This window comes from Tursiops truncatus, chromosome 18 (genome assembly GCF_011762595.2).
Source record: "Tursiops truncatus isolate mTurTru1 chromosome 18, mTurTru1.mat.Y, whole genome shotgun sequence".
Lineage (NCBI taxonomy): Eukaryota > Metazoa > Chordata > Mammalia > Artiodactyla > Delphinidae > Tursiops > Tursiops truncatus.
Genome location: NC_047051.1, coordinates 72,483,320 through 72,510,653, shown reverse-complemented (window position 1 = coordinate 72,510,653; position 27,334 = coordinate 72,483,320). Strand labels below are relative to the sequence as shown.

The following is a 27,334-nucleotide window of genomic DNA, read 5'->3' as shown; positions in this document are numbered from 1 at the left end:
CCCTCCATGGTTTAACTTTTTAAGAGATGTGTTTAATGAATAGGTTGCTATATAGGGGAATCAGGAGGCTGCCAGTGGTCACCGATGAGAAGCCTGACCCAGGATGGGAGGACCCTGACCTCTACCCTGTTCTCCCCAGGATGCCATGCTGACACGGGAGAAAGCAAACAGTAGTGCTGGTTTAGACGTGTAAGGGTGGCAGCTTGAGAAGCATGACAACACAGGAAAAAAAAGAACAAGAGCCATAACAACCATCAGAAACCCTTCCTGTGAACGATCTTTTTCAAAAAGTGTGTGAGGTTTTTCAGCTGGAGAACGAGCAGGTGCCTGTGGTCCCAATGCTGGAGAACCAGGTTGGAGCCTGGGGTTCATCTGGGGACACCTTCTTGTGAAGAGCGAAATCCCGATGGGCACTTCCTTTTTGTTGTTCAAAGAAAAGCTCAAGCCAGGGAGAATTCCAGGCTTATTTCCTTATTACTGAGATGGCTCTGCTCTTCAGGAATTAATCGTGGGTGTGTATCGTGGTCCCGTACAGCCTTTTGGAGGCAAGGAGGCAGGAACAGAGAGATCTTGAACCTGGAGATGTAGGAGAGGATCTTACTTTGGTTATTAAGTATTTGGTAAATTAACTAAGGCTATATCTGGGCTAACCTTAAATGCAAATGTATTCCTTTAGCCTAGCACCGTTAGTTGTATTGGAGAAAGTGGAAGAAATAAGCCTCTGATATTTTCTGCATCTGCTGTGCCACTGCTGGTGGGGTCCCTCCATCTGGAAGTCTTCCGAGGTCAGTCCTATAGTCACAGGCATGGCCAGCATCCCCCCACGGGCTCTGGATCCCTTTCCCTCCTGCTCTGGCAGAGATCTTACTTGAGCCGTTTTCAGCAACTTCACCACGCCTGGCTCTTCTGCATTCTTCTGCTCAACATTCAGACAAGCTGAATTGTCTTTCACTTGCAAAATTCTCTCCTTGAATCTATCTTCCTTTTAAACTGCTGCCTATATGTGCAGACACATACTCCCCCCCACAGCTGGGGTGTGTGTGTGTGTGCCAGTGTGTGTGTGTTTTGGTGGTAGTAGGTGAGGCATCTTGAAATCTCAGAGATAACCCCCCACTACCTGCTGCCTGTAAGGATGTGGACCGTGTAGAAGCTCATACCCCCTTTATCTTCCAACGTGATGTTGACTCCATTTCCATTGCTGGTAATACTTGGTATTATTTATCAGTCATTTTCTGGATTTATTTTAGATTTATCAGTCATCTTAATTATTGCCAATCCGATGGAAGGAAACAGTTGTCTCATTTTGATTTCTCCGAGAGCTGGTAAGCATGTTTTATGGGCTTGTTTATTATTTATATTTTTTTCTGTGTGTTGCCTCTTCATATTCCTTTCTCATTTTTTGTATTGAGCTCTTTGTCTTTTTTTATCAACTTGCAGCAGCTCTCTACATATTATGGATATTAATTCTTTGTGTATATATATATATATATATATATATATATACATATATACATATATACATATATTTCCATCTATCTATTGTTGGGTCACAAACTACCCTAAAACCTAGAGGCTTAAATCAACAAGGTATTATTATCTCATACAGTTCTGTGAGTTGACTGGGTCCACCCGTGAGGTTTTCTTGCTTTATGTCTTTCATGCAGTTACAGTCAAGGAGCAGCTGGGACCTGAATTATCTAAAGGCTTGACCAGGTTGACCATCCAAGAGGCTACCACACAGGGTGGTAGGTGGTGTGATCTGTCCCTGGCAGCTCTGCTGGGGGTTCACTTGGGACTGATGGCCAGGGTTCCTCCATGTGGCCTGTCCATGTGGTTTGGGCTCTCACAGCCTGGTGGCTTACTCCAAAGTACAAGTAGTGTAAGAGGCAGGATGCAGAATGTCCAGTCTTAAATCCTAGCATGGATAGTAGCACAACATCATTTCTGCTGTAATCTGTTGTTCAAAGCAGTAGGGAGCCCACCCAGATTCAATGGGGGAGACAGGATGAATATTAAAAAAAATGGGATCCTCTTCAGTTCACCACAGTCCACTCTCTTACCACAAATTATTAACACGTTTACATATTTCCCACATGCAAAATGTACACAGCCCCTGCCTTTGCCACCACTTCCTAACACCCCCTTTCTACCTGAAGTCTCACTTATACTGAGATAGCTTCAAGTTCAAGTTCCATTTTAAGGGTCAGGGTTTTATGATCTAAATCAGGCCCAGGTGTGGTTGAGTCTCCTTGGGTGTGAACCACTCTATTTGAAGACCCGTGAACCAAAGAGAGAAGTTATCTACACACACACACCAGACATACAATGTTGGACAGGCATAGAAAAACCACAAATGACGATCCCATTCAAAAGTGAGGAAAATGGGAGGCACTTGGCAGTCATTGGTCCACAGCAATTATGAAATCCAGCTGGGCACATATTACCAATTCTTTGAATTATCTGCTCCCTGGGAATGATTCTCCATGGTTCTTGGCTTTGGGCCCTGGTTTCTTGTTTCTTCCTTCAAGTCATCTTTCTTTTTCCATAAAATATAGACTGTTCACATCTGAATGTTTCCTCTGCTTTCTTTCTGCCCATTGTAGTTTGAGGAGGGGGTAACCAAAGTCCCCCTGATTCCTTCAGTCCAAGCTGATATAATTCTTTTAAAAACATCATAGATTCCTTGTGTATCACATTATAGTACAATTCAGGAGACAAAAGTCAGACTCACATTTTTCTAATACAGTCTCTTTATATGAGCCAAGAGTCAGGATGCTGTGGGAAAATACCCTTAACATCGCAGAAAACTTTTTGCTTAGTTGGAAGGGTCTTTGAAGCATCTCAGTGCTTACAGTACCCAGTGTCTAAGAGAGAAGATCTCAGCGTAAAGGCCTTAAGATTATTCGAGGTCCTGCCAGGCACACACATAAAATATTCTGAGGGTGCATCTAAAGCTTGCATAATCACACTATTAAAGTCTTTACACTGAGGCCATACTTTACTGATAGTACTCTGGATGTAATATTCATCCTGAAGCCATTTCTTATTTTTTGAGTCTTTTGCTATCTGGATCAACTTGGAATAAGAATTAGTTTAACTTTCTTTTTCTGTTTATTTCTTAAATTTTTATTTTTTATTGAAGTATATTGGTTTACAATGTTGTGTTAGTTTCTGGTGTACAGCAAAGTGATTCAGATATATATATATATATGTATTCTTTTTTGAATTGTTTTCTATTATAGGTTATTACAAGGTATTGGGTATAGTTCCCTGTGCTATACAGTAGGACTTTGTTGTTTATCTATTTTATATACAGTAATGTGTATCTGTTAATCCCAGTCTCCTAATTTATCCCTTTCCCACTGCCACCGCATCCCCATCACTCTTTCACTCTCTTCTTTTAGAACACCTCTTTGTTGTATGGTTAAAGTACTGGATCTATCACTTTTGTTTTTGTCTTTTAACCTTTTCTCAAAAAATAATTTCACATTTTCTATGCGTTTTGGAAGAATCCCGTTGTTTCATGTACTTCTGTTGATTTGATTTATCTGTTTTTCTCTGCTTCTCAGATCATTTAAATTTTTTAAAATAGTGTTTTTAATTTCTTGGGATACTCACTGACTTTTTTTCTTGTAGTATCCTGCTTAAAGTAACTGCATGTGATGTATCTTTCCAAATCTGAGAATAATAATAATAATTCTGAGAATAATAACTCAAATAAAACTTATTTGAAGTTTTTTTCTTCCATTGATACAGCTTCAGGAATTATTTGCAATGTATGTGATAGGCAAATAGGTCTTTGACTCATTAATCCCACCTGTAGGATCTATTTTAAGGAAATACTCTGAAAAGTTCCAGAAGATATATACACAGGGTTATGTAATAACAACCTGCTGGTAGAAAGAAAGAAAGAGAGAGAGAAAGAGAGAGAGAAAGGAAGAAAGAAAGAAAGAAGGAAAGAAGGAAAGAAAGAAAGTCCAATAATAGAAATTTGGTTAAATATATTTTGGTCTATCCATTAAAAAAATGAAAAAAACCCAACATATATTAACCTGGAGGTGCATGTATAATTTTGTAACAGAATCCCAGTGATAATCCCCTTTAAGGTATATATATATGAATAATAATGTAGATTTCTATAAAACACATTGATCATGGTAGTTATTTCTGATAGTTGAGATTAAGAAAAAACTTTTCCTTCCTATTTTAACCACTTTTATTTTTCACTATTTGCTATATTTGTCAATCAACATGTTATTTTATAATCAGCAATCTATTTCCATTTACAATTCAATACATGCCTGCTGTAAAAATACTCAGAAAATACCTGAAGGTATAAAAAAGGAAGTGAAAAATGACCCATAATTCTACATACTGACATAGCCTATCTTAACAGCTTGACACTTGCCTTATTTATTTTCTGATGTGCACACACACACACACACACACACATTTACATGAAGGACACACACCAAGCATGCCCTTCTTACTCTTTTTTTTAACGTGGGTTTTACCTAGCAGTATTTTTGTACATCTTCCTGTGTCAATAAAGTCATGTTTGTATCTCTACAAATAAACACATCATCATCGTCATCCTGCTATTTTATTGTTTATCACAACAGTTTCCACCTCTCTGTCTGAGGGCTTCTCACCTTCTCTTCCTGTTGCACTGTGTTTGCCTCTGTGAGCTTCTTCACCTCCACATGAGCCAAAGTGCTTCATCCATCCCCACCTCCTCCCCACGTCCTGAGGGGGGTGCCTGACACATAATGGATTCTCCACGTTTCCCGCTGAGTGAATGTGTGTATGAGCAAATGAATGAGTGATTCCATCCACCAGAGCCCATTTCACCAAGCACACAGAGGCCAGCCATCATGTGTCTCTGGGAAGATCAGACCTTTCTCTGCGGTTAGTTGTCCATCTGGAAGCTGAGAGTAATAAATGCCACATCACAGGAAGTTTAAAAGGATGAAAGAGATAATATTTATAAAATACTTAACTTCTTTAGAAGGAAAATCCCCGCCAAGTCCAATGTGTATACTATTATCATTGACTCTCCCCATCAATCACACAGAGGATTCGCTGGCTTGTGCTTTCTCTCAGCAGCTGCGTTTCTAACTGCTTTTTCCATTAAAGTATTCCAGGAAGTTGAGATGAACACTATTCTGTGTGAACCTCACACCTTCCTTAAAATCTCAGCGCGTTCTACGCAAATTAAAAAGGTGATGGTTTTTAATCCTCCCGACATCTCACTGAGATAGGGGAGGGAAGCTGTTATTACCCTAATTTTGCAGTGAGGGAAACCGACACAGAGAGACACTCACTCACTTCTCACTAGATGGAAGATGATAATAGAGGCAGAACTTGAATTTGAGATCTTTTGGTTTCTATCCTTAAGCTGATGAGCTCACAATAAAATCACACTTTAGGATGCATTAAATGTTTCTGAGTCTGTGCGGGGGAGAGAAAACATTTTCCCCCCTTAAACCATATTACATTCTCAAAATAAAGTATTGACCATGGAGCTGTTAAGACAGTAATTTGCATCAATAAAATTGCTGGATTATACGGCCTTTTCTTATCGAAAGCATGTGGAGGGAGTTGCAGGGGACTGGTAGTCCCCTTACCTTGGGGCTTTTAGCTTGAAGTGAAGTCTCAAAACACGTTCGGGGCTGTAATTCCTATACAAGGTTGAAATCACGCCTGTTTGAAATGCTAAGCCCTCTTCCGTTGCATCGCACATAGCTTCGCCTTATTTTTCTCAGTGATGAAAACAAATTGCCCGTGTTCAAAACAGACTAATAAAGTATGGCTGCTTTCTCTATTAGTTATCCAAATATTTCTTGAGCCCCGATGACGTGCCAAGCCCCCTGGCTGTCGGAGAGACCGAGGTGATCAAGAGAAGCAGAGTCCTCTCCCTCACAGAGAGTCTACATCGCAGTAGGATCGACCATAAGTAAACAGCAAATAGAATAATTAAAAGTCACCTGGAATTCCTATCGTGATGAGTACCACGAGGTAAACAAAGCAAAGGGGAATTTGGAGAGTGACGCAGGAGGGGAATCAGAGGGGGCCTCTCTGAAGACGGGCCCTTTCAGCAGAGACTTGAATCTTAAAGAGAGGAGCTGCCAGCAAAGCTCTTGGGAGCATATTCCAAGCAGAGGGAACAAAATATATAAGGGCTCTGTTTCCCCGGCCCAAAAGCTTTCTCTGTTTCTCGTGCACCTCTCAAGATGAGCCCATGTGGAATTGCTAACCTCTTCTTCCCCTTGGGGCTCTTCGGCACATCTGCTTTGTACTTTATTCCAGCCCCTCGTAAGTGACAATGTGGCAACAGACTGTGGGCTGCCCCTCACCGGGACCTCCTCCAGTTCCTTGTGTTCACGGCACTGAGCAGAGCGCCGGACACACAAGCCTCCACACAACTTCCATAAAATACCTAGATCACAGACTTCTGTTGGGGCCCAGGCCTTGTACGTCCTGGCTGGGTCTGAAACCTTTATGGCCGCGATAAAGACTTGATAAGAGATCAGCCGTCTAGCTGTTGGAATGAGGCATCCTCACGCTTCCAAAATTCTCCTTATCTTGTTTTATCTGCCCTGTTTCTGTTTGGCACCAAGTCGAGGACGGGACACAGGCAACACCTTACGAAAACAATGACTTCTTCCTGAAACGTCACAGATTTCTGGAACACGCTCTTGGCACTGGGCGGGGGACATTTCAACCCCGGGAGGTAGATAAATTGTGTTTTATGCTCTCAGGGCACATCCCTCCCTTTCTGGGTCTCAGACACCTCCAGGAACACAGGAACAAGACCACAGTTGTCTCTTTTTGGTCAGTTGTCTCTCTGGTCGGCAGAGGCAGCCAGGTCCGTGGTAAGGCTGTTGCTCATTCCTGCCTCTCTCTTCACCATTCTGGCTTTGTTTGGAGAGTAAAGAAAGTTTTTATATATTTTGAAGCCCGCGGTCCTTTGTGGCATTCCTGGGTCTTCTCTCCTTTCACTGAAACATAAAACAACCTGCGACTGTTTGCTCGTATCGCCCTTTCTCTTTTGTACACATGCAGGAGAATGGGGTATAATTCAACAAATTGGTCCTCTCCCAGCTTCTGTCACATTCCTTCTGATGTGAAAGGCTCGGGATCAAGAAACACTCGTTTGGAAGATGGAGTCACCCCAGGTGGCTTATCTCAAAGACGTAGCGGGGGAGAAAGAGTGCTGGCCTCACGTGCAAGTTCGACAAGGTGCAGTTAGGAGCTCACCACTCGCCTCCTACGTTTCCTAGTAAGGTACTCCTGGTAAATGATAATTAAGTCATGGCTTCCAGGCTCTACGGTGTGACTCCCACAAATGGGCCAACTCGACTCCTCAAAATCATATTCAAACAACGCTTTGATCCCACCTGCGGTCCACACCTGTTTTGCGCCAACCCAGCAGCCTGCTGGGGGGCATGGGCTCTGCTCCCTGCACCGCCCCACCTTGTGCCCGGGATCACATAGACCTATTGCCCCAGCCCCTGTCCCCTGGCTTTGATCTCTAGGCATCGTGGAAGCCATCGGCTGTGACAGAGTTTTGGTTCAGCCTCATTGCCTTGGAATGCAGGTCTCAAGGGTTCTGCCCCTGGAAATTGGATAACGAGGTAGTACACGTTCCAGGAGTGTAGGCTGGCATGTTGGGACATCTCAAAGATGCTTTTCCCTAACTTCATTCTTCTGGGGACTGGCCAGTAGTGATGAGTAGCCCATAACGCTAGAGGTTGAAGAATCTCCCACGCCCAGATTCAGTACCGTCTGGATACAAATGCACTTTGCAAAGACAGTCGCTGTGCCATTCTTCCCCTCAGGGTTCTGAAGCAGTAGGCTTTCCTCTCTCTCTACAAGCAGGTGGGAAATCTGTGTAAAAATTGGGGTTTCAGGCATTGTAAAGAGCTGGGAATATTTTTACAAGAGGAAAAACAACAGAGTTGACCCTTATTTAAATGGGACATCTCGCAGCAGATAAGGTGAAACCTTTTTTTTTCTTTTCTTTTTTAAACGGGCCACCGAAAATGTTAAGAGTCGTTTGCCAAAACCCACATCTGACTCAAATAAGCAAATCTGTCGTATATAGCCTATGCATGTAAAACAAAATCCAAATGCAAGCATGCATGCTTTCATGTTGTTCAACTACAGCAATCCGTATCTTATTTGTGTGTATCTTTGATGTCTATTATGTTATGTCGTCTGAAGTGATTACACTGCTTTCATTTAATAAAAGTTTTTCAAGTTGTTTTAAGTCTCTGAATGGAAAGACCAAAAAAAAAAAAAAAAGGCTGAATTCTTATTTGCTGCATCTCAGCTTTTATGTTGAAAGCAGCTTATGTTGAAGTTCTTAGTCTAAACAATTTACAGTTTTCGGGATTAAGATCATGTAGGAGTAGGATGAAAATCTTCAAGACAACGTTACATAAACGCTCCTGCAACTTAGGGGGAAATTAGACATTTGCAGATTCTAACTGCTGGGTACGATGGGAATTTTCTCAAGTGGGAAAAGGTGAGATTCCCTGGGAGAGTTACTGGAAGTGGGAAGATTAAATCTACTCCCCAAACCTGGTTGCCCACAAAGGCAAATATGCCCTCGTACTACAGCCAGGAGGGAGCACAAAGCTTTCAAGTTGTTGGAGGGGAAGACAAACTTATTTGCTGCCCATCTGCTGATAGGAAGGGTAGGAAGGGCTTGGGCAGCTGACAGAGCAGTTCCCTGTGAATTTGACTATTATTTCAGGTTTCAATCTTTTCCTCTTCGGTAGGAAGATATTAAAAGTAGGTCTCTGGCAAAAAAAGGACAGAATAACACAGAGTCTCTGAAATTGCAACCTGTACAGATTCCTGGCCCCAAACCTTCATGTCTGGTGCTCGTCATCAACGAGCAGTTTGCAGAGTTTGCTCTTTTAAAGGATTAGAGAACGCTGGACGATTTCAGAAATATCATAGCCTAGGAATTTACAAACTCTTAAGAGGTGAATGAATACTTGTTCTTTGATGGAAGAAATTCCATGGGAAGAACTTTGAGTACTAGGATTACTGACATATATAAAAGCTTTCCTTTGCTTTTTTTTTTTTTTTTTTTTTTTTTTTTTGCGGTACGCGGGCCTCTCACTGCTGTGGCCTCTCCCGTTGCGGAGCACAGGCTCCGGACATGCAGGCTCAGCGGCCATGGCTCACGGGCCCAGCCGCTCCGCGGCATGTGGGATCTTCCCGGACCGGGGCACGAACCCATGTCCCCTGCACCGGCAGGCGGACTCTTCTGCATGTGCAGAAGCCACTTAAGTCTTTTTTAGAACAAGTATAGTTTGCATATTTATTTCTGGTAGGATTTACAGGTTATAATATCCCTGTACCTCAGCTCAAAACATAAATTATTTGATTTCCCCATCTTCTTCACGTCCTGTCTGTCTGGCATGTGTTTGTTTTCACATGAAGATCATTTAACAGCCAAGAACAAAAAGGTGGAGCTCACTAACTTGCGGTGTGGAAGACCCAAAAGAAACACAGTGAACTTTCTTCCCCACCGAAACATTGTATAGGTCAGAGCTTTATTTAGGGGGTGGGTGGGTGGTAACACGAAAACTCTTGTGGAATTCAGACTCTTGAATTTACGAAGGGTTAAAATCGAGGTAGTAGACCTTAATGCAGTGCATAGAAGAAATCCTATTTGTTAGTTTGCTTTTTGTTATGCCCTTATTTATTAAAATAGTCAAAGTATTCAGTCTTTCTATTCACCACAGGCCTCACCCATCCTTCAGCCTTGTTCCTCCATTCTTCTTCCCATCCACTATCAGCATGCTTTTGTTACCAACCAAGTCTGATTATGTTATAGTGGGTTTTTTGGCTGTGCCACATGGCTTGCGCTATCTTAGTTCTCCCAGCAGGGCTGGATCCCTTGACCCCACAGTGGAGACGCCGAATCCTAAACACTGGACCGTCAGGGAGCTCCCTGCTATGCTTTTTGAAGGAGAAAATTCTCAGTGACTCCCCTGTAGCCTTCAGGAACGTCCAAAATACTCAGATCTGCAGAGCCCGTTGGGCACCTCCCACCTTTCTCTCCTGGGGGTTCTGCCCTTCTCCATCTACTCACCTATCACGTGGAATCACTGAGGGAAAACTACACCCTCTCTGTATCCGAGACTGCTTCCTCCTTCTGGAACAATCTTCTCCAAACCTTTGTTAACTCCTAAGCTTCCTCAGGACTCAGCCAAGGTATCGCCATCACCCTGACCCTCTGCTCCCTCCCGGAAAAGCCTTCCCTGACCCTCCCTGCCGGGCCTGGGAGCCCTCTGCGTTTGCCTGATGCGCTGGGCCTAATGTATCAGCACATAGCTCGGGGCTGTGATTGCTGGGTTATTCATCTGGGTCCTGGGCTAGATTAGGAGGCCCCTGTGAGCAGGCAGTAGGGCTTTTATTCTTCAAGTGCAGCATTTACCGTGACCAGGCACACAGCTGGTTCTTAGGAAATATTTGCGGAATAAGTACATGATGTTTGTATAGAGACCTGTGTACAGAGACACACATTTTATATTTTTAAGAATTAGGAAATTTGATATTTGAATGTATATAATTTTATCACACATTAGCTTTTTTTATTTTATTTTTTGTTGAGGTATAGTTGATTTACAATATTGTGTTAGTTTCAGGTGTACAGCAAAGTGATTCGGTTGTATATATATACATATAATGTATATATATAATGTATGTATACATATAATGTATTCCTTTTCAGATTCTTTTCCCTTATTGGTTATTACGAAATACTGAGTATAGTTCCCTGTGCTATACAGTAGGTCCTTGTTGGTCATCTATTTTATATATGAGTGTGTATATGTTAATCCCAACCTCCTATCCCTCCCCCCACCCCCCTTTGCCCTTTGGTAAACATAAGTTTGTTTTCTATGTCTGTGAGTCTCTTTCTGTTTTGGCAATAAGTTCATTTGTATCTTTTTTTGCTGTTTTTTTAGATCCCACATATAAACGATATCATATGATATTTATCTTTCTCTGTCTGGCTTACTTCACTTAGTATGATCATCTCTATGTCCATCCATATTACTACAAATGACATTATTTCATTCTTTTTTATGGCTGACTAATATTCACACATTAACTTCTATTTTCTCTTTTTATGCCAAGAAACAGGGGTGTTTAGGAAAAGTAAAGCCAGTTTTGAAGCTACTTGCATGTTTCATTGGGATCCTGCTATGACCTGTTGCTCGTCTCCGCAGAGGAAACACCAGGGACATTTTTGACCTGAATGGCCTGCCTGGGAGGGATGGGAACGTTCTCGAAGATCCCACACTTTGATTGACATGACCAGGCCTTCCACCACTGGCACTGGAATAGAAGGTAGGATCCCACACTCAGTGATTGTTTGGGAGCCCGGGCTCTGGACCCTGAAGGTTTAGGGTCCAAACTTGTTTCTGTCCTTTTCCAACCCGAGCAGGTAACCTCATGACTGCCTCCCTCCTCATGTGTCAAATGGGACTAATGACAGTACCTGGCTCACAGAACTGGTGTTACCTGAGTGTTTTCGTCCACTGGAAACACTTGGGTGCCTGATGCACAGTAAACACTCAGCAAACGTTAGCAGTCACCATCCTCGCTGTTGTCTCTTTCCCAAATAGCAAGCCACTCCTCTCTATCCCCTTTGGCAGGGGACACCCACAAGGCTCCTCTTGATTCCTGCATGTCGTCTCCATGGTCCAGCACTGCCACCATGGACAGCCTGCAGTCACTCTGACGGCCCCCCTTCTTGCCAACCTTCACCGTCACTTTTCAAAGCGATTTGGGTCATGTCCACTTTCTGGGTGGTGCTGAGTGAACAGTAGATGGAAAGAGCCTGAGATTAGGCGAGGTGTCTCTTTTGGGGCTTCATATTTAAACACAAATTCCTGGAAGAAATACAGAGCTCATCAGCTCTAAGGAAGAGAGAAAGCCAGGTTGTGTTACTGAGCTTTTTTATCCACAAATATGTAACCAGCCCAGAGAACTTGTAAAATCTGCAGAATGAGATTGATGTGAGTTTCTTATATTATTTCCTCAAGGGTATATTAATGGACTAAGTAGTTCTCATGAGGGGAGTTCCCATAGGGGATTCCAGATGAGACTCTCTTGATGAACCACATTTTTTTACACAGAAAGATAACTCTCTAACACACTCCCCATGGGGGATCTCTGCACGTCCTAGAATTATTAGCTGCTACAGCCACACAGAGGCAAAGAATAAAATAGGACCAAGATTTATTTGAAGAGGCTTGTTTGTGACAAATTTCCATAATAACAAAAGTTTAGAAAAACTGGTGTCATGGTTTTGATGGTGAAAGAGAACTTTGGTTTAAAATTTAGAAAAGAAAAATATCTAGTTCCAGTAAAATAATGCTCTAGAGATTATGTCTCTTAGATATTTAAAAAGAAATGGCCCACTACTGAAACATCATTCATGAAGATATACCTTACTTGTCTCATAAGACCGTGAGCTCTGCTGTATGACAGTGTAACCACAGAGATTGTGCTTTTTTCTTTTTGCATTTCCCCTTAAAGCCAATAAGGAAGACAGCAAATTGATTGAACTTAACTTTGCTCAAAAAGTTTCTTTTGGAAATTATTGAATAAAATGAGGATATCACAAACTTTCAAAATCCATGCCAGTTTAACCCTAAGTCAATGCTGGGATGTTCCAATGCTGCTGAGTGGGAAGACATGAAGTTATGAAGGGATGTGGTCTGGGATAAATGGCCCATTCTAGTTGTAGGTTGTCCATTGAGACAAAGGAGCCAATGTAGACTCCATCCACATTGGATTCCATTGCCAAAAATATCCAGCAAGTGTGAGGGGTAGGGCAGGAGGAATTTTGGCCAGGCATAGGAGAGTGCTGGGTTCCAAAGGCTGTTGGGTTTGGAACCAGTCCCCAGCCAGCAGCAGATGGTACAGAGAGCCAGGGACCCCACCCAAGTGAGCTGAGGGGTACAGGGCAAGACAGCATTTGCTACTGAGTGATTGGGAACATGTAATCCTCTTAGCAAACCAATACAGGCTGGACAAAGTGCTTAGGGACAGAGAAGGGAGTAAGATTTGGAAAGAAGCCTTAAGCTCAGTGAACTCACCTTTCCAAGTATCAAGGTATTCTTTCAGCAAATGCTATTGAGTGGCTTCCATATGCCAGGCACTGTGCTAGGCATGGGGAATATGGTAGTGACCACTGTAGACACAGAGTTCATAGTTTCACGGGGGAGAAAGACTGGACATATCGACCACATCATAATTTATTGCCAAAGTATAATATTATCTTACGGATAATGGCTGGTTGGACGGGATGTGAGAATAGTGTAAAAATAGTGAGTAGGAAGTAACAGCAAATGTGACCAGGTAATGAAAATTTAAGAGGCCTAAATATAGTTTAGGTAGACTAATGATTACTTCTTATTTAAGAAGCTATAAAGCCTGCCGATTTACACTGCACCCCATTATTAACCACATAGCCAATGGGTAAATGCAGATCTGGGGGCAAACTCTGAATTCTGGTGCTTGTACTTGTTAACCGTCTGGCCTTGAGAAAACGACTTCCATTTTCTGTGCCTCAGTTTCGCCTTCTATGAAATGGGGATAATAATAAAACCCATGCCTCAGGATTGCCATTAGTATTAAACGGGACCATCTATGTGCATCACTTAGAAGGCCTGGCGGATAGGAGGCGCATTGTAAATCTAGCTCTTAGTATGTTACTGTTATACTGTGATCAACACATTTTCCTAAATCTGTGTCAGTTTTTAGAAATTAGATATACAGTAATAGAATCACTAGGTCAAAGCATAAAATCAAAATTTTGGTCTTTTAATTTTTGCAATTTATTTCTTTAAGTAATACTTGAACTGCTTTTCAGCCATAACACATGGGTATGGACAGACTTAGTAAAATACCAAAATACGTGTATGGGACTGGTTAGTAAATAGCTGCTGGATGAGCCCCTCCTCCAGTGCCCCCAGGCATCCTGCCCCTTCCCAGGAAACCTCAGACTTCCCCAAAGCTCAGGAGAAACTCCAGAACCTTCTACACCTCTGTGGCCTGCCTCTGATCTGACTGGTCAGGCCCATACCGAATCAGTTATTAATTAACTGATATACATTCTGACCAACGTGGCCATAACATATTTTCCAGTAAAGGTTCACCAGTGATGCTCAGTATCATTATCCAATACTTATTTGCTAGCTATCGGAAAGACATTGCAATTTAATTCCCGTTTCCTTGATTCTTAGGAGTTGACCATTTGGTGACGTATGCTTATCAACCATTTGCATTTCCTCCTTTGTAATTGCCATGCCGGTAATTTGGCCTGTTTTCCCATTGGAGGTCTTCGTGTTCTTCCTAACGACGTATAGGTGTTCTTTATTTTATTTTTTAAGTTTATTTTATTGACGTTTACTTGACTTACAATGTTGTGTTAATTTCTACTGCACAGCAAGGTGATTCAGTTGTACATATATATATATTCTTTTTCATATTCTTTTCCGTTATGGTTTATCACAGGATATTGAATAGAGTTCCCTGTGCTATACGATAGGACCTGGTTGTTTATCCATTCTCTATCTAGGTGTTCTTTAAAAATTCAAGTATTAACGAATTTAATGTATATTTACTGTGAATGTAGTTATTAGTTTGCTTATCTTTTAACGTTGTTAGTGATCTTTTTTCTGAAGTTTATGTTAAATATCAAAACTTTCCAATTTTTACCATTGCTTTGGTGTTCAGAAAGTTTCTACATTAGAGTCAGACAAAAAAATATTAAATTATGTCTTCTTGCTTTTTTAAGGCTTTTGTTTTTACGTCACCGACATTAAACTCTTCAACTATCTGTGGTTAGTCTTGGTGTCTGATGGAGAGCTAGGAGCTCGTCGCAGCTTGTTTTCCGATGGGGCATCGTCCCCAGTTCTGTTGACTTGGATGCCTCCTTTATTTTTTTTACATGACTTTTGGCTCATATGTCTATTTTAACACTTTTTGGAAAAAGAAAGTCTGTCCTGTGTTAATTTTTTTTTTCATGCATTCTACCTCCTCTTCTTCTTTTTTTTTTAAACATCTTTATTGGGGTATAATTGTCCTGTGTTAATATTTTTGCTTTTAAATATTATTTAGTGTCTCTGGTTACCGGGCCAGTGAGATGCCTTCAGCATCTTTGTGAACCTTCGTGGGGTCCCTGCCATTGCTCTTTAGGAGCCAGAGTACCACAAGAATTTCTCTCAGCTGACCGGGTCTCGGCAGAGCTACTCGTTGCTCTAAAGTACTGACAATTTTGCCAGGACTTTGTGTATGGCCTCTGAGTTGGGACTGGAATACTTTTGTAGAGAAAATGAGGTGAGAAGATGTATTCATCACCTCTGACTCCGCAGACGTTTGGCTAGGACAGGGTCTAATTTGGACTGTAAGGTTGTGCTTTCATAAACTAAGTTTACAAAAGAAAAAAAAAAGTGTATGAATTTTCAGGGATTTATTTTCACTGAATTCATAGAAGAAAGACCCTGGCAATGAAAGGGATTCTTGGATCAAAAAAGAAATTTAATTACTTCTTCAAACTCTAATGACAGCACTTTTCTGTAATTTTAAAAATAATGTGGGTGAACTTTTCTTTTTGCTTCACTACCAAAGTGAGGCAGGGAGCAGAGATGGTCCAGAGGAAAAACAAGCATCGCTTTGTTTCACTTTCGACCTGTCAGTCATTCCAGGTTAAACATACCTAAGGTTATGACATTTCTTCATGGGCATCATTGCATCATTGCATGTTGCTATTGTATCAGCTCCAAACTATGTATTTTCAATTCCTTACCTTTTAATATATCATTTGACAGTGACATTTCTGCACAATAACATGTCTTTCTCCTCTGTCTCATAATACTGGCTCTCCAGCTCAGACCAAACGGATGAGCGAATTTCAAAGAAACTTAGAGGTGTGTATAGAAAAAGAACACACAAAATTAGTGCAGAGGAGATTTCATAACATATATCGTTAGAACTTTATCATAATACAGTTTGCTATTACAATAGTGTGATATTATGAGTCTATCTTACAAGGTAATTGGCGTACATTATTGAAGATCTAGCATTCTTAGTGCAGACTACTTACGACAAGAAATGCATTTTATAGTTTCTTTTGTGGGAGAAGAATTCATCATATTATAGCTTGTCTCACTGGCAACTTATTTCCTACCTTGTGTATGTGAAGTTTCAGAAAAATAAAGAAGCGAAATTTAAATTTCAAACTTTATTTTAGGACTGATTAAGTATGTTATGCTGTCAACGTGTCAGAGGTTTTTTTGGAGTATGTTTTTTGTTAGCCCATCATTTTTAAAGAAACCTTTAGCAAATAGCATTTAGAACTAATACATAAATCTGTCAGTGCTTTCAAACGTGTTATAGCGTTTCAAAGAGAAAAACCATTGTTCTTTACCTTGCCCAATATAGCAATGAAAGTAGGGCAGGCTGATTTAGTATAAGATTGCAAACCTCCACTGTCATGTCACCAAGGCTTAAGAGCCCTTAATTTCCATTTTCAGAAAAAAAGTTATAGAATTAAATATCTTTGAACCAGCAAGACTGTTCATTACAGGAAGTTATTATTTTGACCAGGCTGTTGGTTTCTGAAGTCTGTGGCAACAATACAAAAATAGCTTTCCCTTGTTGATAAAGAACAATCTGCAAAAACAAATTAGAAATGTGTTAAGGACAAAATAAACAGACATGTTATTTTTTAAACTTGGGGGCCTCTGGATTTCACAGACTCCTGGAATCTGGGGCGCTCCACCCAACTGCTACACGTTTTATTGCTCTGTTATAGGTTTGGCACGAGACGAATAATTTTCCAACTGTTGGAACAATGTGGATTCACATTTTTCCAGTAGGGAAAAAAACCTCTATCTTACATATTAAATTCCAAATAGAGAAACAGTGTCTGTATCACTCTTCCCATTTTATGATGGAATTTGAGAACTAAGGGAAAAATTATATATAAGAAAATGGTATATCTAAGTGTAGTTGAAACCTTCATCTGGTGAAAGAATTTTTAAATCGGTGGAGAAAAGTCAATTCACAGAGCTAAGCTCCCATGTTGTGAAACCCTACTCACAACAGTCACTTGAGGCCAGTCACCTGGGATTCGTTGAAATAACTCCTGTCTAGTTCTTACTGTTACATATTATACACGCACTGCTGGCTGCCAAAGAGAGCTTGGTATAAGTTTGGCCAAGAAATCGTTCTTTGAATATATACATATCACGCGTTGCTTAGTCTAATAGTTCCTTCTAGGTGATCAGAAATTAATATTGACTTAACTGCCATGGCAACGGACACACCTGTTTCTGTGGGGTGGGGAGAGGCTTCTAAGTTTTTGTGTTTTTAAAAGGGATGAAATTGAAAAATTTTATATCGATACAAAAGGATGATAGAAATAACCTGCAATGGAAGGTGATCCTTCCATATTTCCCTCCCTACTTTATGAAATGGGCAGAAAAAAAAAAAAATATCCAGGGCTGTTCACAAGACCTGTAGGAGCAAATGTACTCAGCTGGGACTACGTCACGGCTTAGGCACCGCAGGTAAAGTTGGTCATGTTCTGCCCTCCTCAGGTGAAGTGTGATGATGGAGTGAAGGGAAGGAAGTGGGTGAAGGAAGTGGGGGTCAGAGGGATTGGGGGGTTTGTTTATCGGGTGGGAGGGTAACAGCACTGCATCAAGGTGCAGAAAGCGTGCAGGTGTCTGCGTTTGTGGGAATCATTGCCTAAGCATTTTGGATGGTTATTCCTTTTGCTCAGTTGCGAGTAGTCGTGCTTTTTAAACTTACGGCAATGTTCACACCCAGATGACATGCTTGCTGGCATGTCAGCCTAGAAAACTGTGTTTTCCCTGGCTTGTCCTCTCCACTTCCTGATGTCTGCATGTCTGCTGTCCCAGGCGGTTCTTTTGTTCTCCCCTTTCCCCTCTCCCTGGTCCCCACCCGGTGCTGACTCTCCCTGCCCTCTGTCTCTGTCCCCTTCCCTTGGTCCCTAGCCTCCTTGTTCTCTTGCAGGGGAAGTTTCCGGAGGGGTCTTGGCAGCCAGCTCAGACCAGGATTGCATTGCCAGCTCCCCGATGCAGGTGACATGTTGCAGGGTGAAGCTGCAACTCAAGGTAGGGGAGGCTAGGTGAGATTTGTGACTTCTGTCCTTGGAAAGGCAAGCAAAGCTGATACCACAGTGTTGAAAACTTGAGATCTCAAGAGACCATCTGGTGTTGCCCTCGGCTTTCAGTGGGGTGAGGTTCCATTACCCCCAAGAGGCAGCTGAGGTCTTGAGAGGTTAAGTGATCTGCTCCAAATCTCACAGCTAATGAATGGTGGCTCTGTGTGTGTGTGTGTGTGTGTGTGTGTGTGTGCGCGTGTCTTAGAGAAACTAGAACACTGGTAGCTTCTTTCTAGAGTTGACATTCCCTGCCTCATTTGGAGAAACTTTTAAAATACAGAAAAGTACAAAGAATAATATAACAACTGTACTCTCATCACTCACACTTAAAACTGTTAAACATTTTGCAATATATGCTGCCTGTGTCTTTTTTCTACCTATATCCTTTAAAAATCACACAGCAGGAAAAGTATGGGTTCGTGCTGTTGGGGAAAAAAAGGCAAAAATAGAAAAAAGAATGAATGCATTAATTGTCTTTGAAAAGGCAGAAAAGAGACAGTACATCCTGCTGTAACACCAACACCCCTTTTGCCCAACACCCCTCACTACCTCATTCCCTTCCTTTCCTTTCAGAAACTACACAACAAGCAGCTTCATTCTGATGAGAATCCTTTCAATGTTACCTACATATCCATTGCCATAAACAGAATACGGTACTGTTTTACACTTGCTTCCCTGTCGTATTTGATGGGTCATCCTGAACCTTGCTCTCTTTACTAACATCATTTTGCTGAGATGAAGCACACAGTTAGTTCATTAATTTTAACCATCATGCAGTGATATACTGCATGCAAATAACACCTTTTATCCAGATGGTTGCTTCCAAATGTTTTGGCTCCCAATTTATGATTTGGGACTAACCCATTTCTATTCCAAAGCATACCAGAGTAAACATGTGGGGACATGTCTCCCTGTGCACATGTGAGGGCTTCCCTGGAGATGAAATTGCATGTGTTCATCGATCATGCACATTTCCCCTTGTCCTCCATATTGCCAAACTGTCGTCCAAAGGGGCTGCAACAGGGAGACTCCTGCCAACTTGAACAGAGATTCTGTTTCCCTAAATTCTTCCCCCAAATCGAGGGTCTCAGTCTTTTTAATTTTTATATAGCAATTGAAATATAGTTCATCATTTTTGTTATTGTGTGAGTAAGAGGTAAGAGACTAGGTAAGTGTTCAGAAAACTTGGGCGTCTGCTAATCCCAAACTCCCCATCCATCCTGGGATTAGCAGATGCACACTCTTCTATACGGGATGGATAAACATTGAGGTCCTACCGTAGAGCACAGGGAACTATAGTCAATATCCTGTAATAAACCATAATGGAAAAGAATATGAAAAAGAATATATAGATATATATGTGTAACTGAATCACTTTGCTGTACAGCAGAAACTAACACAACCTTGTAAATCAACCATACTTCAATAAAATAAAGTGAAAAAAAAAAAAAACAATTCAACGTATGTGGAAATGTAACTGTGATGAGAACCTATAAGACTCAACTCTACCAGAACCGTGAGTTAATGCAGAGGGCCTGGAAAGCTATTAAAATGGCCACTTTTGCCACTTTTGAACATTTTGGGGGCCTATCGATGACTTAGCTGCTGTATGCTAAAGACAGTGATATAGACAGATTAACTTTGTACAAAAAGAGCATTTGACACGTAAAAGTCTATGTGTCCATATTTGGATGGTTTCTCACAAGTCAACTGCTTGATTATATAGACAGAAAAACTAAAACCCAGAAAGTTTAACGACTCATCCAAGATCTCATAGGAAGACTTCTTTTAGAAAAAGAAGTTTTAGAAAGATTGAATAATTGCCTGAGAAATACTGAAATAAAAGTGAATGATGCCTACGGGACTCCAGCCTATGAGGTCTCCTCATGAGTCTATGCATGACATATGCCTCAGCAGCTCCCATTTCTGTGGTGTTTTACCCCTGCACCAAGAGCACAGCCCGGATTATAGAAGATTCTCAATAGCTATTAGCTGAATTAATGAATAAGTTCATCTCTGTGGTGTGTACATGTATTTGAACCAGTGCCCAGAAGATAAAAGTATTCTGTCTCCCAGGGAAGTACAAATCCATCCTCTTCCTCCAGTCCATCCCCTGGTTGCCTCTCTGGTCCCTACATGAGAATCTTAATGGCAGACTGACCCAAGTAGAGGGAGAGGTTGAACAAAAGGCATAGTACTGGATACACGGGTTTGATGGAAAAATTTTATGCAATAAAACAAGGCACATGTGGGAGTTCCCTGGTGGTCTAGTGGTTAGGACTCTGGGCTTTCACTGCCGTGGCGGGGGTTCAATCCCTGGTTGGGGAATGGAGATCCTGCGAGCTGTGCATTGCAGCCAAAAAAAAAAAAAAAAAAAAAAAACCCAACAGGGAACATGAGATATAAACATCACTAGGGTTATGGGTGGGTAGGATCTTTATTTAAATTTTGTGACAAATATCATCAGTAACATGTACAATATATTATGGGACAAATTATATCAGCTTTAATATAAATTGCTATAAAGGTGTAGGAACAGTGTCTTTTTAATAACTTACCAACGGGAGGAAGTCGAGAACATGAAGCAAAAATTAGTCTCAACGTTGGCTGCAGAAAATTAAAAAGGGTCATTTTGCTATGGATAAATGATTAACTTTATTGATTAAAGGAAATGGTTTTTAAACGAGGCATCAAGGCTTAAGGGCACTCTTCGTGGGTTTTGGAATGTGTGCCTGCTTACATTTGGAGAGGGAATCTGGCATTAAAGGTAATTATTTCACGAGCTTTAGGAGAATAGGTTTATGTGGAAACTAAGAAATATGCAAGCGACTATCAAATTAACAAGGAATAACTGGAGGAAGAGACCCAAGAAATAACAGGAGGCGTGGTGTGTGGTTTGAGAACCAGACAGTCTTCTGCAAATGCCTTTCATCCTACTTCAGAGAAAGACAATCGCCTTTCTTAAATGCAGTCATTTCTGCAGCTGTGATTCAATCGGATGGTGTCAGAGAGCAAATATCTGCACTGTTCTGAATCAAAAGCCACGCTTCGGGGGCGGAAATGAAGGAGAACGTTCCCATATTTGGCGGGAACACATGGAACAAGATGGCATCATACCTCTCTCTCAGAGGGGCTGTGAAGCTTTCGCGAATCGTGGTTATTACTCATCTGAAGGCCAAAGCCTCCACCCCGCAGGGGCCCCTTGTGCCAGATGGAGGATTCTTTTATTATAGAGCATTTATGTGTCACATTAAAAGTGTTTACCAAGCATTTTATAGTCATTATTTACTGTTCCTCATGGCAACCTTACACTACACTCCAGCCCTGCCCTTTAAACCCCAGGGAGCAGCTGCTGGGCACACCCAGTGCCAGCCTTCCATAGCCTCCTATTGAAACGTTTTGCTGGGGTTCTGATCTAATCTTAAAGTTAAAGTTTAGTAGTTGTCATGGTCGGAAAAGAGGATAGCTAATTTAGCTGCCTTTGGAGTTTCAGGATTACAATGATAGCAGATTTGTAAAAAAAAAAAAAAAAATCCCTTAAAATTAAAGGTCATGTCTTTGGCGCTGGAAATTTCTCTTTGTTCTAAAATGAATAAGAAGATATTAAAAGTAAAGAAAAACACACAGGTACAGAAGGAGTCACTGACATTTATTTTTCAAGCTATGTGTTGAATCCAATATAGAAAAGAGTCAGGAACGGGATTTTTTTTTTTTTTTTTTTTTTTTTTGCGGTATGCGGGCCTCTCACTGTTGTGGCCTCTCCCGTTGCGGAGCACAGGCTCCGGATGCGCAGGCTCAGCGGCCATGGCTCACGGGCCCAGCCGCTCTGTGGCATGTGGGATCTTCCCGGACCGGGGCACGAACCCGTGTCCCCTGCATCGGCAGGCGGACTCTCAACCACTGCGCCACCAGGGAAGCCCAGGAACGGGATATTTTACACTAAAGGGATTAAAGTTACAAACAGAAATACCCAAGGCAGTTTATGTCTTTTAAACCTAATTGTTTTTAGCATTTGCTGCGTATACTGAATTTATAGCATGAAATGTATTAAAAATACCATCCATTCGTTGCTTGATGTGGAAGGAATTCAATAAAGCAAACGTCTTAGTTGTGCTTGAAAATTATGTTGCGAGCCAGACCAGGAAGGAAATTTATTAGGTTAATTGAAAATTTTGCTGATTTTAATTTCATACATTAAAGAGGGAAATGGTGCTTATGATTTCAGTACACCTGAGGAAGAGTCTATGCAGGAGAATTGTTGGAGAGTTGGTACATACCTGAGTCATTTTAAGCCAGACTGGATTCAACATTCAGGAACATTCCTTGGGGAATTTCCTGCAATTGACAATGACTAAGACACCTGAGGAGAATCGTCTTCTACTTCTGGGGCTACTTCCCATCCTTCCTGCCCTAATTTGTCAGTCCTGTGATTGAAAAAGAACCTGACGTGTTCTTGTTTTGTTAGTGCCTATTTTATGAGACCTCAGGTACAGAGTAAAATAGTATTTGTGAAAAAAAAAAAAAAAGTAGCAAAAGCAAAGAAGACCGTGAGGTTGCTATCCAAAAATAAATTTTCAAGAGAACATGCTAACTGTCAGTGGGTTTGAAGAATTTTATTGAGAATATTCCATTGCATTTGAATAAGGAAGCAGACTGAAATCTGCTGTTACTCTTCATTTCCCGAATCCAAAGTGAAAAGAGTCACACAGGAAATTAAAATCCCATGTAAGTGACTTAATAAGCATAGAAGAATAATTCAATTCTTTTTGACCCATGAGTCATTTTCATTTCATAAACTGGTAACTATTGGTAACGTAAAAACAGAAACTTGTGTTCATTTTTTTTTCCTACTGATAATAATACGGAACGTTGAAATTCATCATGTAAAGGTACTAGTCAAGTAGTTTAAGCGTGGTAAACCTGGTTAAATGGTGTCTAAACAATTGTTTGCAGGGTGAACACAATTGCTGCCATTCGGGGATGTTCCTCTCAACTACGGTGTATATATTTTTAAAATTTTAGAAACCGCAACTGGCTTATGTGCACTGTAATGATGGTAATATTATTCTCCCAAGAGATAGCAGCATTCCTATAGAGTCTAAGTAGAAATGACACATTTATGGCATATATTTATAGGCTTCCAGACACAGTGCTTCCCCATCACCACAGTCAGATCTAGGAACAGAGCCTGAGAAGTTAGCATCTAGTGTTTTATTCTAACAGCACTCCATGCCCTATATAAAAAAAAGTCATCTTACCTTGTCAGGAAGAAAGTACCTTCAGCTCTGGTAAATTGTAGGGCTGTAATTCAAAAAGAAAAAGAAAGGAAAAAAGAGGGGAGGAAAAAGTAAGGCAACCTGCATTCAAAATGTTTAGGATTTCAGTAGGACATATTGCTTTTATATCTTTGAGTCCTCGCAAAGATTTCCGCTGAAACACTGTGCAATGTTTCCTAAGCGCACAGAGAGAGAGCTCCCACTCGCGTTTCACTCTCCCTCTTTCCCGTCTTCCTACAGCACAATGAGCTTTTCCTCTCTGGTCCTGCGCTGTGCATTCATGGAAGGGGCTGTGTTTTCTCATGAAGAGCAGGAAGTTGATCTTGGAAGGGGTGCCTGTTCCCTGCTGCCCTGGGATTACGCACCCTCTTGATAATGGGTTGAAACACTCACATTTTGGCCGCGGGTCGTGTCGGTGTTGTCACATCGCTATTGGACTTGACCTGTTTGAGCACAGAAAATATTTTCCCCAGATATCTCCAAAAATAGTTTTACAAAATTGTTTTTTTGCTGGTGGTATCGCTGTTTGCATTCCTGCAGGATCTGCAGTGAGACGCTAAGTGCAGAAGGGGAGGTGTGGCTGTACCGAGAACTTTGACCTCGTCCCGCTCTTCAGCTTTTGGAGCTCATCAGAATCAAGTCAATTTCAGGAAGGTCTTAGCTTAGGGATGCACAGCTGTCGATGCTGCTCCGGGGGCCCTGAAACCCTCACCAAGCAGGGAGGGGACACATGAGCTGCAGTTTCCTCTCAGAATCAGTCAGCTTTTATGTTTGTCCCTGTGTTCCTCGTTCCTGTTTTGTATCTAGACTATAAATTAGAGTTGGAGTTGCCGCGTAGAGTTTTCTGCACTATTTTCCTATTGAAATGTGTGTGTGTGATTTTCACTTTGTTCATGGTTATTTCTGAAAGCTGGTCTTTTTTTTTGTTGTCAGAATAGGGTGAGCCAAGCCATAGTCTCAGTGAAATGCAATATCATTTGTTGCAATATGAAAGCAATTAGGACATACACTTCTAATGCATTACTCGGACAATTGTATTATTTTTTTACCCGAGTCAGCCAGTGATCAATTAGTTCAGCAATGATGGCAATAAATCATGTTAGTGTCAGGGGCCTCGGGACTCAGCCCCTGGGCCTCTTCTTTTCTCCATCCCCATCCATCTTCTTGGTGTCCTCGCCCCGTCTCCTGTCCTGCTGGCTGTCTATTTACCAAAGATACCCGAATTCATATCCCTAGTTCAGAACTCTCTTCAGAATTACAGACCTATAGATTCAATTGCCTGTGATAACTTCATTTAAAAGTCTAAGAGAAATTTCATTCTCAGCAAATCCTACTTCTGATCAGCTTCCCAAATGTGCTCCTTTGCTGAAGCCCACGTCACGATCAACCAGCCACCACACCAACCTTCCAGAGGATCCCACCAAACATCTGGAGTCCCCTTTGTCTTTTGTTTTCCTGGACTCCACGCTCAGAGAGTGAGGAAAGACTGTTGTCTTCATTGCAGTGGCTCCCAGATCCCGTGGCTTCTCTGCCCCTCCTGGTCCCACCCCCATCATGACGATGGGGTCCCCAGCAGCCTCCCTGCTTCCATCTTTGCTCCCAACCCTCTAGTCTCAACCCCATGGCCAAAGGAATCCCTTTAAAACACAGGTTGAGTGATGTCATACCTCTGTTCACACCCTTGCATTGCTCCTCCCTGAGTCAGGAATAAAAGCCACATGGTCGTGGGGTCCTACGAGACACTCCAGGATCAGACCCCACAGCTGCCCAGGTTACATCTCAGAGTTCACCTCCTGCAAAGTCCCCCTCAAGACTTTGTCACCAGGTCCTTCCTGTGGCTCTTGGAATGGGACCGTCTCCTGCCCGATGCCTTTTGCATTGGTTGTTCTCTCTTCCTGAAAATATCCCCACGGTTAATCCCCTCCCCTCCATCACCTTTGCTCAAAATCTCCTTCACAAAGATGTCTACCCTGAAATCCCTCTTTAAAATGCATCCTCAACCCCACAGCCTCCATGACCTGCCCTACATCTTGTTTTCCCCTCACAGTGGCCTAATAACTAATTTACTCATCAATTCCTCTTCTTGCCTCTCCACCCCCTGTGCAAGATTCACCAGCGCAAGATCTTTGCCTTTTTAATTCTGATGTGTCCCAGGCACCTAGAACAGTGCACGACACATAGAGAGGCTGAATAAATATTTCTTGAATGAATGACATCATCAAATCATGTGGAGTTAAAGAAATGCTATAAAAATAATGTCTATTCCCTGAAAATCTAAAGGAGGTAGAAGGGAAACCCAAATGAAAAAAATCAGAAGAGCAAAACCCACAGAACTTCTCATTAGACAAAGAAGGCTAAAACCTGTGAAAGAACAGAGGAAACATCTAGAACAAACATATTCAGGGAGGACCTGGGTGTCTTTAACTCACTGCTGTCAGTTTGCAGGTGATGGAGCCCGACTTGGGCCAGGCAGCAGCTAGTTCCCTGAGGATCCCTTGTAAAGCCTAATGCAAAGGTTAATGGAGTGGGATGGTTGAGAAACTCTCTCTGGTTCTCCTACCTTTGAGCCTTCGTACAGGCTGTTCCTTCTATTGAGTCACCCTTCCCTCTCTTCTCACCTGGCCAACTCTGACTTCTCCTGCAGGTCTTGGTGTGCATGTCGCTTCTCAGAGATGCTTCCCAAACCTCTCCCCTCTCCCAGGACTGGCTTCCTCTGCTCAGCGCTCCTTTCTCATCAGACTAGCTTTTGAAGTCTTTCTTCCTGACCAATGTATAAATTCCTCAGGGTAAGGAGTATCTTTGTTCTGTTCTAGCTAGAATCCTAAGGCCCAGCAGCCGTGGAATGTTTGTGGGATGGATGGCTGCCAGCCCCGCCCTAATCCATTACTACCCATTACCATCCACTGAGAACCTGGGATTCCACACTGACAGGCTCGGGTTTCCCAGAGCGTCTCCCAGTTCCGCTCTACCTAATACCTTTTATTCACAGAGGAATGACTCAGCAGAAATGTTTTGTAGAAGAGAAAGGAGGAATCTAAAAATCAGAGCCCGCTCGCTTTGTGTGATGACGCATTTGGCACATGTAGAGGGCTTGGAGGGATACAAAACTGCTGAAGATGTTTCCTGCTTATAAAGAGCTCGGAGGCTGGCTTCGGGGAGAGAGAGCAAAAGTCATTTAGGACATTGAAACAAGCGGTGTTAGAGAGATGTTCTAACGTGACCACGGCAGCACTGTGCTTAGGCGTGGAAGGTTCCAGAACTGCCTTAAAGAGCAAGTTTGGAACAGAAGTAAGGAAAGGCAATACAGGTAGAGCAGGGCTTGGGAAACTATGGCCCGTGAGACAAATCTGGCCCGTTACCTGTTTTTATGTGGCCTGGGAGCTAAAAATGGTTTTTCTATATTTCAGTGGTGCGGCAAAAAAAGAAAAATGATATTTCATGACCTATGGAAATTATATGAAATTCAAATTCAGTAGCCACAAATAAAGTTTTATTGGAACACAGCCATGTCCATTCATTTGTGTTCAATGGCAGGGTAGTTAAAGACAGAAACCATACAGTTCAAAAGCCAAAAATATTCACTATTTACCCCTTTACAGAAAAAACAAAACAAAACAAAAACTTGCTGATCCCTGCTTTCAAAGAAACAGCATCTGCAAAGCTCTATCTGCAAGCTATCCAGCTTGATTTGAGCGTAAGTTTTGTGTGTGTGTGTGTGTGTGTGTGTGGCATGGGTGTGTGGAAGGGGCTAGGAAATGTCACGAAATGAAGTTGCATAGATGTTGTACACCAGGCTGAAGGACTGGGTCTCTTCTGCAGGTGCTGG

General features: G+C 41.9%; 1 long non-coding RNA gene across 1 annotated transcript; it reads left to right on the top strand.

The window, feature by feature from the left end:
* Positions 1-10: 10 nt before the first annotated feature.
* On the top strand, positions 11-26,274 carry LOC141277003 (uncharacterized). Its single transcript, XR_012327517.1, has 4 exons — positions 11-353; positions 11,170-11,376; positions 18,063-18,182; positions 26,153-26,274. It is a non-coding gene; the product is annotated as an uncharacterized lncRNA (long non-coding RNA).
* Positions 26,275-27,334: the final 1,060 nt, after the last annotated feature.